Below are 14895 nucleotides of genomic sequence, written 5' to 3' on the forward strand. Positions count from 1 at the left end.
ACACTGCAACAGTGTCTGTATTCAACGAAGTGCTTAAAAGCTGGAATTCAAACAATCGATACGGGATCGAACGTAACATAGACCATATAGTAGCGAACTGCGCATTGATGTCACGGCTCGTATCGGCCGCCCTTATCGTCGGTCTTACAGATAAATCGAATTGTTGGTAACGCGAACGACGTTATCCATTTTGTCCCCGTCAATCACCGCATCCCCCCTTTAGTACATTGTATTTTACAACCGTGATTCGAGAGTATCGGGATTATGGCCGAGCGACGCAGAAATGGGACTGAAACAGCTATCGATATCACGAAGAGTGAACGCTAATCTGTGCAGAGTAGTTTATTCGAGAAGAGTTCGAGACAAATTGATAGAAACGAACGGATAAATTTGAATAATGAACAGAGTATTCAGTTTTTAATTGAATTCTAATCTGGATTGATCGAGAATCGATTCTTTTGCTCAGATGATTTTTGAAAATTGACTGAAAATTTCACCGTTTTACTTATCTAATTGTTAGTAAAAAAGGAATACCAAAATTCCGACTTCTAGCACACATTAATTAAAAATCCTAAAAATTAAAAATTAAAAGATAACATAATATAAACAAGTATATAAATTCCTCTGCATTTTCAGAAGCTAACGTTCCTCTCTGTAAGAAAACTTGAATAGAAATATTATACCAAATAATGAGTGAAGTGTTACAATATTATTGAAAATTAAATATTCAGCATTATCACAGATTGAATACAGAAACAAAAACTGCAACTCATGCGATCGCATAATAATAAATGCAAAAAGTCTATAAAACATAATAGATTTAAACAGTGAAAGTCTACGAAAAGGTAGATCATAGATCACGGAAATGCAGTGATCTGAATGAATGATAATTTTTCTAAACGCCAATTGTCACTCCCACGCGAGATCCAATGCAGACGAAACTCACAGTCGCGAAACTTTTTCACGGTTAATATTCATTGCGCCGCCTTTCTTCGATTACTATTCAAATGATAATCTACCGCGCGATTCTTAATGGGATGGAAATTCATGAGACGGGGGCCGTAGCCGCGAAGTAAAGTTCACGACGGTGAATGAGAAGGGACCGGAAGCGAGGCACTAGTCGCTAAGCAACTCGTAAATTCTAAGCAGCTTACTCGCGCCGCTCGATCCTTCGCTACGTTTTAGTTTGACGGACCGTAATTGTACGATTCCGGGTGATGCAGTCCCACCTGCGTTCATTCTTCCAATTACTACGACGATATTTACCTTCGAGTTAGGGTAGATTTAAATAAAATCGATTTTTCAGGGGAAACTTTGTTTTCCAATTAACCCTTTAACTGCGGGTATACATTCACAAAATTGGCGGTTCAAACTTAAAGAAATAGATCAATAAGCGAGGGTAATGAAAATAATATAAAAATTATATTGACATAATTATAGAAAACGTATTAATACAATTGTAATATGATAGAAAGATTTTTATTCCTTCCAGTTTTTAGTTAATGAATGGAAATATACATGGATCCATAAATTGATTCAGATAAACTTCGGTTTAGTTTCTTCACTTTGAATCTTATTCATATAACTTTTCAAGTTATCTTCACTGAACGCTTTTATGCGTGGAATACTTAAGCAGAATAAGAAAAAACGTGAGATAAAAATTATTCCATATAAGTCATGTTAGAAATTATTGTTTATAAATGTGTATTATATCCTTTGAAATTAGGCCTGCGTTTTGGATGAATTGTTGAACTCTTAGAATGAATATGACAGTAGACCATTGAATATGCTTTAGGAGTTCACTTCCTTGCACTGCCATTTTCTTTTACTCGCAATCGAACGAGCTGAAACGCGGCGGGTTTTTTTTTTGGGTTTTTTTTTTTTTAACTAAATTATTATAATTATTATTACTAAATTAAAAATCGACTAAAATTTTACCACTTTTTGACTAAAGCTTTCAGATGTATGTTCGTTGCAAATATAAAAAATCCGTAGTCTGCGCCTGTAGGATCACGTTGCCAGTACATTTTAATTTGAAAACCTGCAGTTTGAGGACTCTGAGAAATTCAAGATATTAAATTGAACGGCAATGACACGACACACGGAAACATCCACTCCGATCACACGCAATCCTAGTCTTGAACCAGTTATGATGGAGTTCGCCGTCATTCCGAGCCTGAAGTTTTCAAGTGTTGCCGCTTGTCACTTGAAGGCTTCACATCTCTGGTATGGCGAAGCCTGAAAACAGATTACTTCGGTCGGTCGTTTAACGGCAACTTTGGTGACGTTCTGTCGGCGGTTGGAAACTCCGTCAGCGGGCTGAATTCCATGCGTACGATTATTCTTGATTGGAATTGATCCTCGTGTGACCCCTCGATTCGAACTCGTTTCGAGTTTCGATGTGGCGGTTGCTCGCGCGAATAATTGATACAGTTCGTTAATGCATTAATTTTAGTGAGTTAGTATTTAGTATTTAGTATTTTAGTAACTCTTGCAATTTGTATTCATTTGATCTGATCAATTGTTGAGTGACAGCTAGACTGGGGATAATTGTACAGAATTATATATTTTTGCAGTATAGTTCTAAAGTTATATGTTCTGTACCAATTTTCTTCACTTGCATTTTCCGTGTATATTTTCTTTTATCGAATTTTATATACTAATGTCTGGACCCCAGAACCAGAGTATATTAAGTCCACTTTAAAAAAAAAAGGACATTTTACATGTTTTCTGTATCGAATTTTTCATTCCTTCCGATGGTAATAATTATTTTGCTCTAAGTCGGTTAGTTAGTCCAGACATACAAATCAAAGATTGATAACCCTTTTTGTATTGAAGATAAATTACTTTTAGTAATATAAGATACTGATAAGTGAGCCGTTCAGTGGCCAAAGTGCTTATACCACTTTTTAAATTGTTTCAAATTTTAGTGCCGAAGCGCTTGATTGGTGCATAACTCTGTATATTTATAAAAAATTTCTTTGATAATTTTTGTGGACTTAATCAATTTGGCAAAGGAGCAGCACAAGTAGTATACTGTCTGTTTAATTAGATGGCGGTATAGTTAAAAAATACACTTATCAGACATTCCGTTTGATAAAAATGATGTAGGGCGCTGAAAAATACAGTTATGAATATTAACGAAACAGAATGAATCTTCAATTTTATCAGAACTAATTTCGAAAAATAATAGAAGATTATTAATCGATACACCTTACAGTATAACAAATACTACTAGTTTAATTGGAAGCAATTAGTATTTTAAAATAATCCATAAAAATAAAAATTCTAATAAAAGCCTCACTTGCCATGTGAATATACACGGTGACTCAATAATTATTATTACCTACAGGTTTGTACCTTCAATTAAAAACTCGACCCCATTCATTAAACTAGATGTTAATTCGCAGAAAATATTCTCGTGGCGTTCTGGTAGACAAATATTATTACTCACGCTGTCTATACAACAATTTTCGCTCGATATTAGTTTTCAAACAGTTGGTGCGCCGCAGTTTGTCGCCGCGGCATGAAGTTCCCGGTGTGTCCGGACTTGTTATAGAAACTTTGAGTGGTACATAACGAAGGGAATCAACGAGTGATTTCCTTTGTCTAAGACTTGCTTCTTACCGCGAAGTGTAGGAACCGTCTCTGATTAAGTCATGGTTACACCATGAATTATTATCGCCGAGCTGCTGGTTCTTGCGACTTCCGGCGCATTCGAAATTACAATACTTTCGAGAACGTTATTACTATCCTACAAAGAAACTTCTGCAGAACATTCTCTAGAAATTTCTTCATAAATATAATTAATTGACGGTGGATATTAAGTAAAATTAAATTTTTGTGAGTTAGTTTATAACAACCGATATCGAGTAGAATTTTCCTGTGTGTACTAAAAATTCTTTGAAGTTAAAAACATGATTACTGCTTTATCAATTTTATTGTAATACAGGGCCCAGTTATTAAACAAAAATTGATTACTAAAAACAGGAAAGTGTAAAGAATGGTACAAACAATATTTGCATTTATGGGTACATTTTATTTCAATAACACTTTATTGTGGAATTTATAGTATTGGTTAACAGAAAGTGGCACATTAATTGTTTTAATATTTTCCTTTTCAATAAATTTCCGCAATTCCGTGGCGATTCATAATTTTTATCGTGCTCATATAACGGTGGAGATCGGGGGTTGGTTTGTTGCTGATTTCCCGTTGGTTTTCATTTAATCCATAAATTCGCCCCAGTCCCCTGCGATTAAATTACTCGACATTAGAATTACGCGCCGCGAGGATTATTTTGTAGATAATTTCGGTGACGTACGGGTGTGATGTCTGCCGCCTTGGGAAAATAATCGTCCATATGTTTGAGCTCCGGGCTCAGTATTTGAGGGAAATGAAACAGTGGCGTAGGGCTCTCGTTCTGAAATCCTAAGCAGAATTTCATTCTCTCTCATTTCATTTATACAACCGAATTCGTGGAATCTATATTGTTGACAATTCTTTACAATTCTGCCTTTAAAACTAACCATAATAAAATTTTTCCCACGGATCGAAATGCCACTTCATTCGTTACCTTTGTTACATCCGTACTAATCGCCTTCCAGAAATTAATGGAATTAAATTTTCCTTTGATCAATATTTCAACTAATAGTCCATAAGAATTTATACTTGCACAACCATCCACAGTTTGAATCCTTTTCGTTGTGACTAGACTGCGAATTTTATGCACTACACGATTCTGTTGAATTCAATGTTCTTAAGAGTTTGATAAAGTTTAGAGAAATTTCCCCTGTATTTGGAATCTGATAGAAAAGTATGTAAAACAAAGCAATTTCTGTTTGACTCCAGTTCTTGTAAATTACTCCATAAAAGTAACATAATTGCATATACATCTGCAATTTATTTACGATCAAGTGGACAACCAAACGACATCGTGACGAACGTTGTAGACAGCAGAACTCTTCACAAACGATATCCAATAAATAAAGTATCAAATCGAATCGCGTGACCAATTGCAAACAGTATACCTTTGCAAATAATATAAATAGTAAATGCTTTTTAACAATCGTTGTCGGTAACATAGCTCAATAATCAACCTCATTGGATACCAATAGGTAACATAGATCAATAATAGTCGACAACTAAACCTCTTTCTAAACTAGCACCTATAAACGTCAAATAGTACCAAAATAATTACTAACCAGTTTCTACATCAGTGATCAATAGACAGCGTATGTTTATGCATTTATAGCTTCGCCTGACTTGCAAAACGTAACAAAATAAAAATTCCAATAAAATTTAATATTATATATGCATTATTACTAACATATAAAAACCTCTAGTATAGACAAGAAATTTCTATGCCATTTTGTTTTTTATATATTAGTGTGAAAAATTGTAAATTTACATGAATATCCGCTGTCTAGTGATCAATAATTTCCCGTACCGAATGCTGTTAAACTTTGTCGAGCGTATTCGGGACGGGGATTTCGTCCAGCATCGGTTCTACGCCACTGAGTTAGGTTTGCACTGGGAGAAAACGAGGATCAGGCGGAGTGGTGGTGCACAGTGTACACCTCGTAAATATAGGCCCCGTAAACATGTGCTGGTGCGGTGACATTAGGACACGAAAATGAACTAATATCGCATCCCCCGCCCGTCGTGTGTCTCTCAACCCACTCGACGGCAAGTGCTTTCTGGGCGTCGCCCTAATTACAGCTGTATAATGAACTCCTCGTGGTCTGCGAGCTGACACACGATGATTTCGTTTCGACGAATGGCTCTCGGTTTTGGGACGTGTCCACCGCCACAAAGCCCTCTGTCAATAGTCTGGATTGTTTGGATTTAGGGGATCGAGAGTGCACGATTCGGATTAACTTAAGGTTAAATGCATAGAATCGTCTCGCGAATCTTTGAATATTTCGAGGTGAACGACACGTCTTAAAAAAAAGCCTCACAAATTTTCAGCTGTAATCAAATGACGTAAGAAAAAAGTTCAATGGCTCCCGGGCTATTTAACGTGCTGTGTAAATTTTCGGAACTCAATTTATTCACATAGGTACATATGTAGGTACGATTAAACACCTATACAAACTGATTGTTTGTACCAAATGTGAGTACGATGTAACTTCCTACTAATATATAGTGACAGAAAAAAGTATTCATATACCTTTGAAAATTAGTGTCGATTAATAATATTGTTTCCAGTGTAAGATTGTTAAGTTCATAACCAGGTCGAGCAGACTTATGCCATTGACGGGAAACTATTGGATCGTTACATAGTTGTTAGTGGTATATAAACATATGTTGAACGATTTTAAAAGAATTTTTTAATTGTTGATTGGAGCGTTAACATTTAAAAAATTTTTTAAAATCCTTTAAGACACATTTATATACCACTAAAAACTATAACATATCCAAATTTCAACATAATCCGAAATATTACTCCAAGGAGTGTCTAATTTCGCGTAGAATGGCCATACGCTAAAACGAGTATTTTTCTCTCATTATAACAGTAGGTAAATGAGTATAAAGGCCAAAGATTTCTCAAAGGTACCATGAAGTTCAAGTGACGAATTAACTCGCCTTCCCCCAGTTAGCAGTTAAAATGATTTATGAAATGATCTAATAAAAGGAATTTTCACGGAAGTCGATGAGTAACGAGCTGTTTCAGGTGGTAATCGTTATTGACTCACCCTGTATAAGGGCGTTAATGTCACCACGGGGTCGATGGCCTGTTCACGTGTATCACGCCTGCGAATATTATCGTTCGGCTTTTCCCACCTCTTAAATCGCTCTAATTTTCCGACGGGGAAGTGCGACGTGCATTCGCGAAACAAATGTCGCTCGTCGATCATACCGACGAATCAGTATAAAAAGTCCGTTCACCTGAAATTGCATTGGTCACGACTGGAGTGACGAGGGTTGGATACGGTCTTGTCGCCTCGCCAACGATATTTATGGAAAGAAATGGTAATTAGATAGCCGTTGTGATGGTAATTGAATTTTAATGTCTTCATTGTCACGTGATACGACCGGGTACAATATTTAGTTTGAAAATTATTCGGAAGATTACTTTTAATCTGTCATTCATTCGGAAATAAGTAAACATTAATTATTATAAATCCAGTCTTGGACAATGGTTATTGTTGTAGGATTGGAAGTTTACCAAGGATGGAAATGGGGTGAAATAAGAAGTTTCTTATATTATTATGTGTAACAATGAATAATTCACTGTATGTTTTTATAATATTGCACTAGAAATATTGTTTTTTTTTTTAAGTAAAAGATGTGTAAAACTGTACTGTTTGGTAAAGTATTGATCAGGAAGTAATGGTCTTTGTCTTATTAGTATCAAGTAAAATAGTATCCCGGACGTTCCCCTGTCACAAATTTTTTTAATTTAGAAGTTTTTGAACACTTTGCGGCTATTACCGTGACGATAAATATAAGCCTCGCCACTCTTCGTCTTCGCAAAAATTTCCCGATTAATATACGAAGCCTAGGAAGTTTCCGAAAATGAAAATGAAAGAAGAACTCCGATTAATGAAAAATACAATATTTAATATAACACAAAATTAAATTTTCTACCAGGTTCTGATATTCAAAGAAATAATAATTTAAAAATTCAGTGTTATTTATGTCACTGTTAATGTAGATACTGTTGCTAGGATTTGAAGTTTTATGATTAACAGTCACGTGTAAATCCTATACGAAAACACTGTGTTGCGTTGTTTAAACATTCGCGAGCGTCACGCTCGCAGCATGTGTGAACAAAATCAAAGGTGCATAAATATTAAAATCCGTTTTAATCCGTCCACAACGAAATGAGATTTATTTAACATCGTTCCCTTTTCTCGCGAGTAACGTTGTCACAGCGGAGGAGTTTATTGGCGGATAGCATTTTACAACGGCCTTCAATATTCTCCACGTGATTGGTTCTAGGACGAAGAAAGCGCGGCACGATTAAAATTTCATGATCGCCCCGTTCCGTCTCTGCGAACGTAGAAAAGTTGCTTTTCTAGGCGGGAGGAAGTTCGTATCGACAAACATCAGTGCCAATGTAAATTTTATTGGAACGTTCGTCGTAGTCTCGGGACAGCCAATGGGACGTTTCCCATCATTGGAATGGTATAAATAAGTAATGAAACGAGAAAAACGCTTAGAAATAACAGTAATTCCCTTAATAATCAGGAATAATTCATTACAACATGATTTCGTGTGATAGTTTGTACCCCGCCATTTTAATAATAATAGTTCATTGATTTTTATGGGAACGGAAATTCATAACATAACCTCGAAAATATTGAATATGACGAAGTATCTTTCAAATTTATTTACTAGAATCAATTACATTTATTTACCTAAATTCTATCAATATTTTTTCTTTAATTATTGTTCAATATTGAAGGATTATTTGGCTGAAATTGTCGATAAATTACAGCCCATTCGTGCAAATTATAATAATTATTTTAAATAACTTTATTCTGTTACTTTTACAATTTTTAACGTTTATCTATTATTAAGTTTTGCCAAATCCAATGAAAAATGTTAAATGAATCGTGTATGTATAATAGTTTTTAGGGACAAGATCGTAAGTTTATTTTCTGAGCTACTGTTATATAATTTCTTTTATGCTGTTCATTATTCGAACGGGTCTGTTAACTTATAATGTCTGTGAAGGAATAAGGAACAGCCGAAATGTGAGTCTTTATTGTTCGGCTGTTTGTCGTTATCTAGTTAAGCATCAGCCTACAGCTGTTCGACGCTTCTCCGAACTTTATTTGAGTTTCGTACAATTCTGAAATTTTCATGCATACGTTTCGTTGCCCGAACCCGAGAGAGTTACGTTCAGCCATAAATGTAGATCTGCTACTTCATGCAAATGAATCGTCTAAGTTTACTGCCTTGTATAACTTGCGCTAAGTATAAGAATCTCTCTTGCATGCGCGTTTCTGAAGTTTCTAGGTCACGCAGGTTTTTCATTGCATTTAAACGATCTACCTGTGAATGGTTGCTTGGCATTGAATAATTGAAATTCAACTACATGAATTTGTTAATATTTGACAATCGTATTATATTTCTATTCCATATATAGGGTGTTAATAAAAACGTGGGACACTTTTACAGGGTGGACTCTTCATTTTGTTCTCAAATTAAATACAAATACAATGGACGAAATGGAACGGAACACCCGTTACAGAAACGTATAATGTGTTTTTGTTGGAACAAGAATGCAAACATAATCGTGAATATCGCGCGCTCGACGACGACGCGAACTGTGCATCCCGGCGTGCACATTGGGACAAGGCCACTTGTGACTGCGGTTTGACCACTCAAACTTTGCGCATTGTGATCCCCGGCAGCGTTCGAATTGAGCCGCGGTTTCAACTATCAACCCCGATACCTAACATGAACGGAACCGGAGCATAATAAACAACGGGTCTGATTCTCTGGTAACAGAGCGAAGCAGCTCCTGGGGAACGAGATACCACGGGCCAACTATCCGAGAAATAGTTTGCGCCGCGTGGAATACTGTGTTTGGCGACGATTAACGGCGATCGTTCAAACATCGAGAATTTCCTCGACCGTTTGCTGATCCTCTCCCGATGATGCGTTTTAAACAATTGCACGGTCCAAGAATTTTCACGCGTTCCTTCGTTCGCAAACAATAATCCCACTTCGCTGGTACAATTTGTACTATATTGTTGCACGTGAAATGGCCTTTGTTCAAAAGTGAAAGTACAATAAATATTGTACGAATTTTATTGGATGATGTAAGATTAAATTTACACCTTACACATTTTTCATGGACATATATGTGCATTCTTTCTTATGTTACATTCACTGTAAATGTGTACACACTTTCGTGGTCGAGTCACCAAAGTCATCAAAAATCCTCGACATAGGAAATAATTCTCATCCGTGAAGGTGTAATTTACAAGAAAATCCTTAACACTTGAACTACCAACGTTTAATCTTTAGAGGGAGAGTAGGTTTTTTCATGACTTTTTATATTTTCGAGTTAGAACTTTCACATATTTGTCATAGTGTTATACTACGAAAAATAAGCGAACCCCCTGGAGTCTAAAAATAGGCTTCTGGTCTTTTACTGATTACTGTATACTACATAAAAATTATATAAGACACTGATATCAATAATATATAATACAATATAACACAATATAAAATAATACGAAGTATACAAAAAATAATATAAGTATCGATAGAAAGCACTTTTATAGTTCCAGTGATCATAAAACAAGCAATCTGAAATCCACCATTTAGAGGGGTTCGATGTTTCCAACATTAAAATTAGTAGACGTATCAAGTAATCCCCAATTTTGTCTAAAATTCTATATTCTCTCAAAAAAAGAACTCAAATGTTTACGCCACCATAACAGTATATATTATAGTTTCACAGAACGAAAGATCGAGAATCTATTCCGAATTTAAATTCTCCCGCCACCTTGCTACCCTAACAGTGGATTATTCATCGGTAAACCTAATACAAACACACAGTCGTTTCTAACTAGGGTGTCGGGCTCGTCAGACACAGCCCTGGATTCTCGCTGGTAGAGGAAAACCGAGGGAAACGTTCGAAAGAAGAGAAGGGGGCGGATTCTAGATGGAGGGAGGAGGAGAATCCTTGAGTAAACAAAGGAGGAAATGGAGTAAATAAAAAGCAACCGTCGAGAGGTGGTTGGGATTCGGTGAACGTGCGCGCGCGTCGTTCCACGCACACAAGGATCGTACATTAACGAAAGCAAACTGACGTGAGTGTGTGTGTACGGTTTGCTGCACACCGACGCAGACGTAAACCTCTGATTCCCGTTCTCAAGGAGGAGAAACAGGGGTGAAAGAAGGGGGCTAAGAAGCGGCCGAGAAAGAAAGAGGAGCCCCCGAGCTTTCGAAACGAAGGAACAGCGGAATGGTAAAGATAGCGCGGAGAGGGGGAAATATAGGGTGTGGGGAAGTGGGGTGTCGGTCTACGGGAGGGGATGGAAACTTGCGGAAAAGTAATCCGAACCGCGAGCTTTATAGTTTTGTTTATTCCCTCGCATACAATTACGCTGATGACGCGGAGTAAACCCTGCTCAGACCTTTTATACCTGCCCTCGTCCTCTCGCCACCCATCCCCCTTCCATATTCTCGAGCTTTCTCCACCTACTTTCTATGGTTCACCGACGGCGGTTCCGGTTGAAACGTTTATATTGGCGCTGCTGAAGATGAGGATTCCGAAACGAGCGAAGACGGTGGGAAATTCTGGACTGACTGGGATGATAGTTTGATAGGGGATCGAAGGTAACACGTTGTTAATACTCCTTTGGTATATTTTAGGAGAATGAAGGGTTTTTTATGATTAATATCGTTTTGAAGTGGGTGAAATTGTTGGAAATGTTTATTCATCCTTCTCTGGGGCAATACGCCACAAAGATGCTAAATTTTGGGCTAACTACTTGTTGAGGGTAGTGTTTGAGTTTGTCTATGTTATAATGATGTTTTGGTACCTTTCAGAAAGTGAAGGGTATTATGATTAATAACGTTTATAATTGAGTTGAGCTGTTGGTGACTTATGTTCATCCTTTTCTGGGGCGAAATTCCGCAAAGACGGTGCATTTTAGGCTAACTATGGCGTCAGTTTAATGAGGGATCGAGGGAAACACCTTGTTGGGGGTACTGCTTGAGTTTGTCTATATTCTAATGACGTTTTGGTACCTATAATATATAGATAATTTGGTTGAGTTGTTATTAACCCCTTTGCATCGGAGGACGAGATATCTCGCCACGTGATTTCGTTAATGATATGCTTTGGACGAGATATCTCGCGACACAAAGTCATTCATGCGACGCTATGTACGGAATATCTCGCATGCCTTTTTATTACAACGCGAGATATCTCGTCCAACGATTTGTATCAAAATAAATTCGTAGGTCACTGTAAATGTGAATGTAAAAAAGATTAGGAATGTCAAATGAAGAAAATCTTTTCTTTCTAGAAACTAATTATTTTATTTCTTCATAATGCGATTCTTATTAAATCATCGAAACATGATGACTTTCCATTCATGTTGATAATATTATTTGACATTTCAATTTCTGTTACATGACGTAGTCACCTGACCGACTGGACGTGAATAAAAAATTCTGTATCAGTTACCAGTAAATGTGTTAATTTGAATAATTTTTACTAACGGCTGTTAATTATTGTTTGTCAAATGTTTACTACCTGCGATTACACTTGTAACTTATTGGCGTCGTTTAGGGCAATAATGGTCGATGTGTATCCAGATATTTCGAATGCTACCTTGATCCCAGGACTCGTTGGAGAACGGGGTGAGGGGGAGGGCAGGGGTGAGAGAGAGAGGGCGCGTCGGTGGGGAAATAACGCGGTGCCGGAAGCAATTCGGCTAACTTTTAGCGTCGCAACTGCGGGACTTGGTCGGAATAGTTGGCTGGTACGATTATTCGCGTAATGAATATCGTTTAATTCATGGCGTACGCGGGGCGCATGGGCTGTGCTCGAGGAAATTGTATTCCGCGGCAAGATGTAATGCGACAGCGCGATTATGTTACCGTACGAGCCGCGCCAGACTGCGCTCTGGCTTTTTAAAATCAAGGAGAAATAAAACAGTTCTTACATTTATCATAAAATTACATTAAGAATAATTATCCATCATTGTCCATATCGATTCCTTGGTTTAAATAGTTTTATTATTCGAAGATAAATATAAAATTTCAATACCCTTTACCTTGATTTATATTTCGAATACATTTCTAGCATTTTCATCGAGCTGTATAAAATTTGCCAGAATATATATCATTTATCAAAAATAGTTGAATTCTAGAACACCTGAAATCTTGGCAGTATGCAATCTGTTAACAGCTGAAAAATCACCATCTTAAATATACATAGAATACATAATACATGTAAATAATTCTCAATGACACGTCAAAAATACTGAATAACACCTTAACACTATGACAACCCCCTAGTTTCGTAAGTAACTTTCACCAGTATCTATCTGTTCTTGCCAAGAATTAACAAAATAAATTCTTGCTACGTATACATTTAGAAAAACCCAATAACTTTGAACATCCGAAAAGTACCACTAGCCTGGTCTAACGTGGTCTCATCTGTCCTCATATTATTAAATGCGAACCAAGTACGGCTCACCCCGTACACCAAGCCATCCACGATCATTTTACAGATAAAAGGGTGTTCAGTATTAATCGATAGGTCGCGTCGTCGCCAAGAAGGTCTTCGAATCAAAAGAGCCAAATGTCACACAGGCTCCTCATTAATCGATCAACGTGGTTCCCAAAGAAGGTGGATGGTGGTTTTTCTACGGGGTGACAAGCAGAAAAAAGGGGGGGGTGTAATATTCGCGGATCGATGCTTCGTTGCGGCCGTTGTAAAGCTTGCCACTTGAGGGGGGTGTGCGTGGTCGCTCAAGGGTGCAGAGACGCGTACCACGCCTAAGTTCACCAAGTCAAATAGATGGGGTCGCGGGAACAGGTGGGGAGGCGAAGGGAACGAAGGTGATAGAGGGTTAGTCAGAGAGGGTGCGGAAGAGTTGCTCTATGCGGGCTGAATTGTAAACCAGTCTGCACTTTCTGCCTTCTTTTCTGGTCGTTGCCCGAGGATAGGTTGAAGTGGGGTCTAAAGGGGGGTGGGGGACGGCGGCGGGAAAGGCTTCCTTCTTTAAATTACATTTGACCACTCGTTTGGACACCCTCCTCTTTCTTTCTGTCTCTTTTCCTCTCTAACCAGCTCTGTTTCATCCCTTTGCTCGGTTTCTCGTTCATCCGCCCTTTTCCGACCGCGCGACTGGCTCTTTCATTCCACGCAGACCGGGGCCCAGAGAATTCGTTTACCACCATCGTTTCGTGCATCTTCCGTGTTAGCTACGCCGTGTACTCTCGTTGGATTGTTTTCGCTGAAAGTACCGATTGTATTAAGAAATAGAAGAGTTGCGCTGGCGGTGCACCGGCTGGAATTGGTGGTGCGTGTGAATGTATAAGGGATTGAATATTGCGGAGTAAAGTTTGGTTTGTGTTGAACTGGATGGGTATGAAATGGCTGTCTTATGATTGTGTAATGATTACTTTTTAACGATACGTCATTTTGGTGATCCGTGGTAAATAGAAGGAAGCGTTGTTTGGTAGATATACAGCGATTTCTCGATGAATGCGACACTAGCAACGGTATTATTCCCACCATTGTCACCGCAATCAAAACAGATTAAACGGGAGCTAAGCAGAGGCTCGGCTTCGGGTAAAAAACAAATTTATGAGGGGCTGAAAACCTTTCCGTTTGACCATGAATCCTCAGAAGCGGACCCCAGCACGTCGCACTCATCGAGACATTACTGTACCCAGATATTTAAAGGTGAGACAACCAAGTTGAATTGAAGACAAGTTTAATGGTAGGAGATTGGTGAGAATTAAATGCTCGTTTCCACTTGAATCTGTAGTGTTATAATTCTGTATGAATTAAAAAAAAATACAAACTTCGTAGCAACAATTTTGTAGTTACCAAATTCTCACTGTTTAACAAAACAGATAAAAACTTGTTTTTTACATATACAGGGTGTCCCACGATAAGTGTCGTTTGATATAACTACAGAACAATAGGTGATGGGACAGAAATATAAGGAGACTTTTGTCATAATTTTTTATATAGAATATCCCTATGAAAAAATTTGTTATCTTTCAAGTTCTCCAGGAAAACAAGAAGTTGAGTTATTCCATCACATAATACAAGAATTACAGTCACCTGTTCCTTTTGATCATTCCTTGAGATACCAAAACACACAGCAAACAAATCATTGGACAATAATTTATCCTTAAAATACCTCAAAATTAATTTCCACAGGCCTTTAGTTCCATTA

This window comes from Dufourea novaeangliae, unplaced genomic scaffold (genome assembly GCF_001272555.1).
Source record: "Dufourea novaeangliae isolate 0120121106 unplaced genomic scaffold, ASM127255v1 scaffold221, whole genome shotgun sequence".
Lineage (NCBI taxonomy): Eukaryota > Metazoa > Arthropoda > Insecta > Hymenoptera > Halictidae > Dufourea > Dufourea novaeangliae.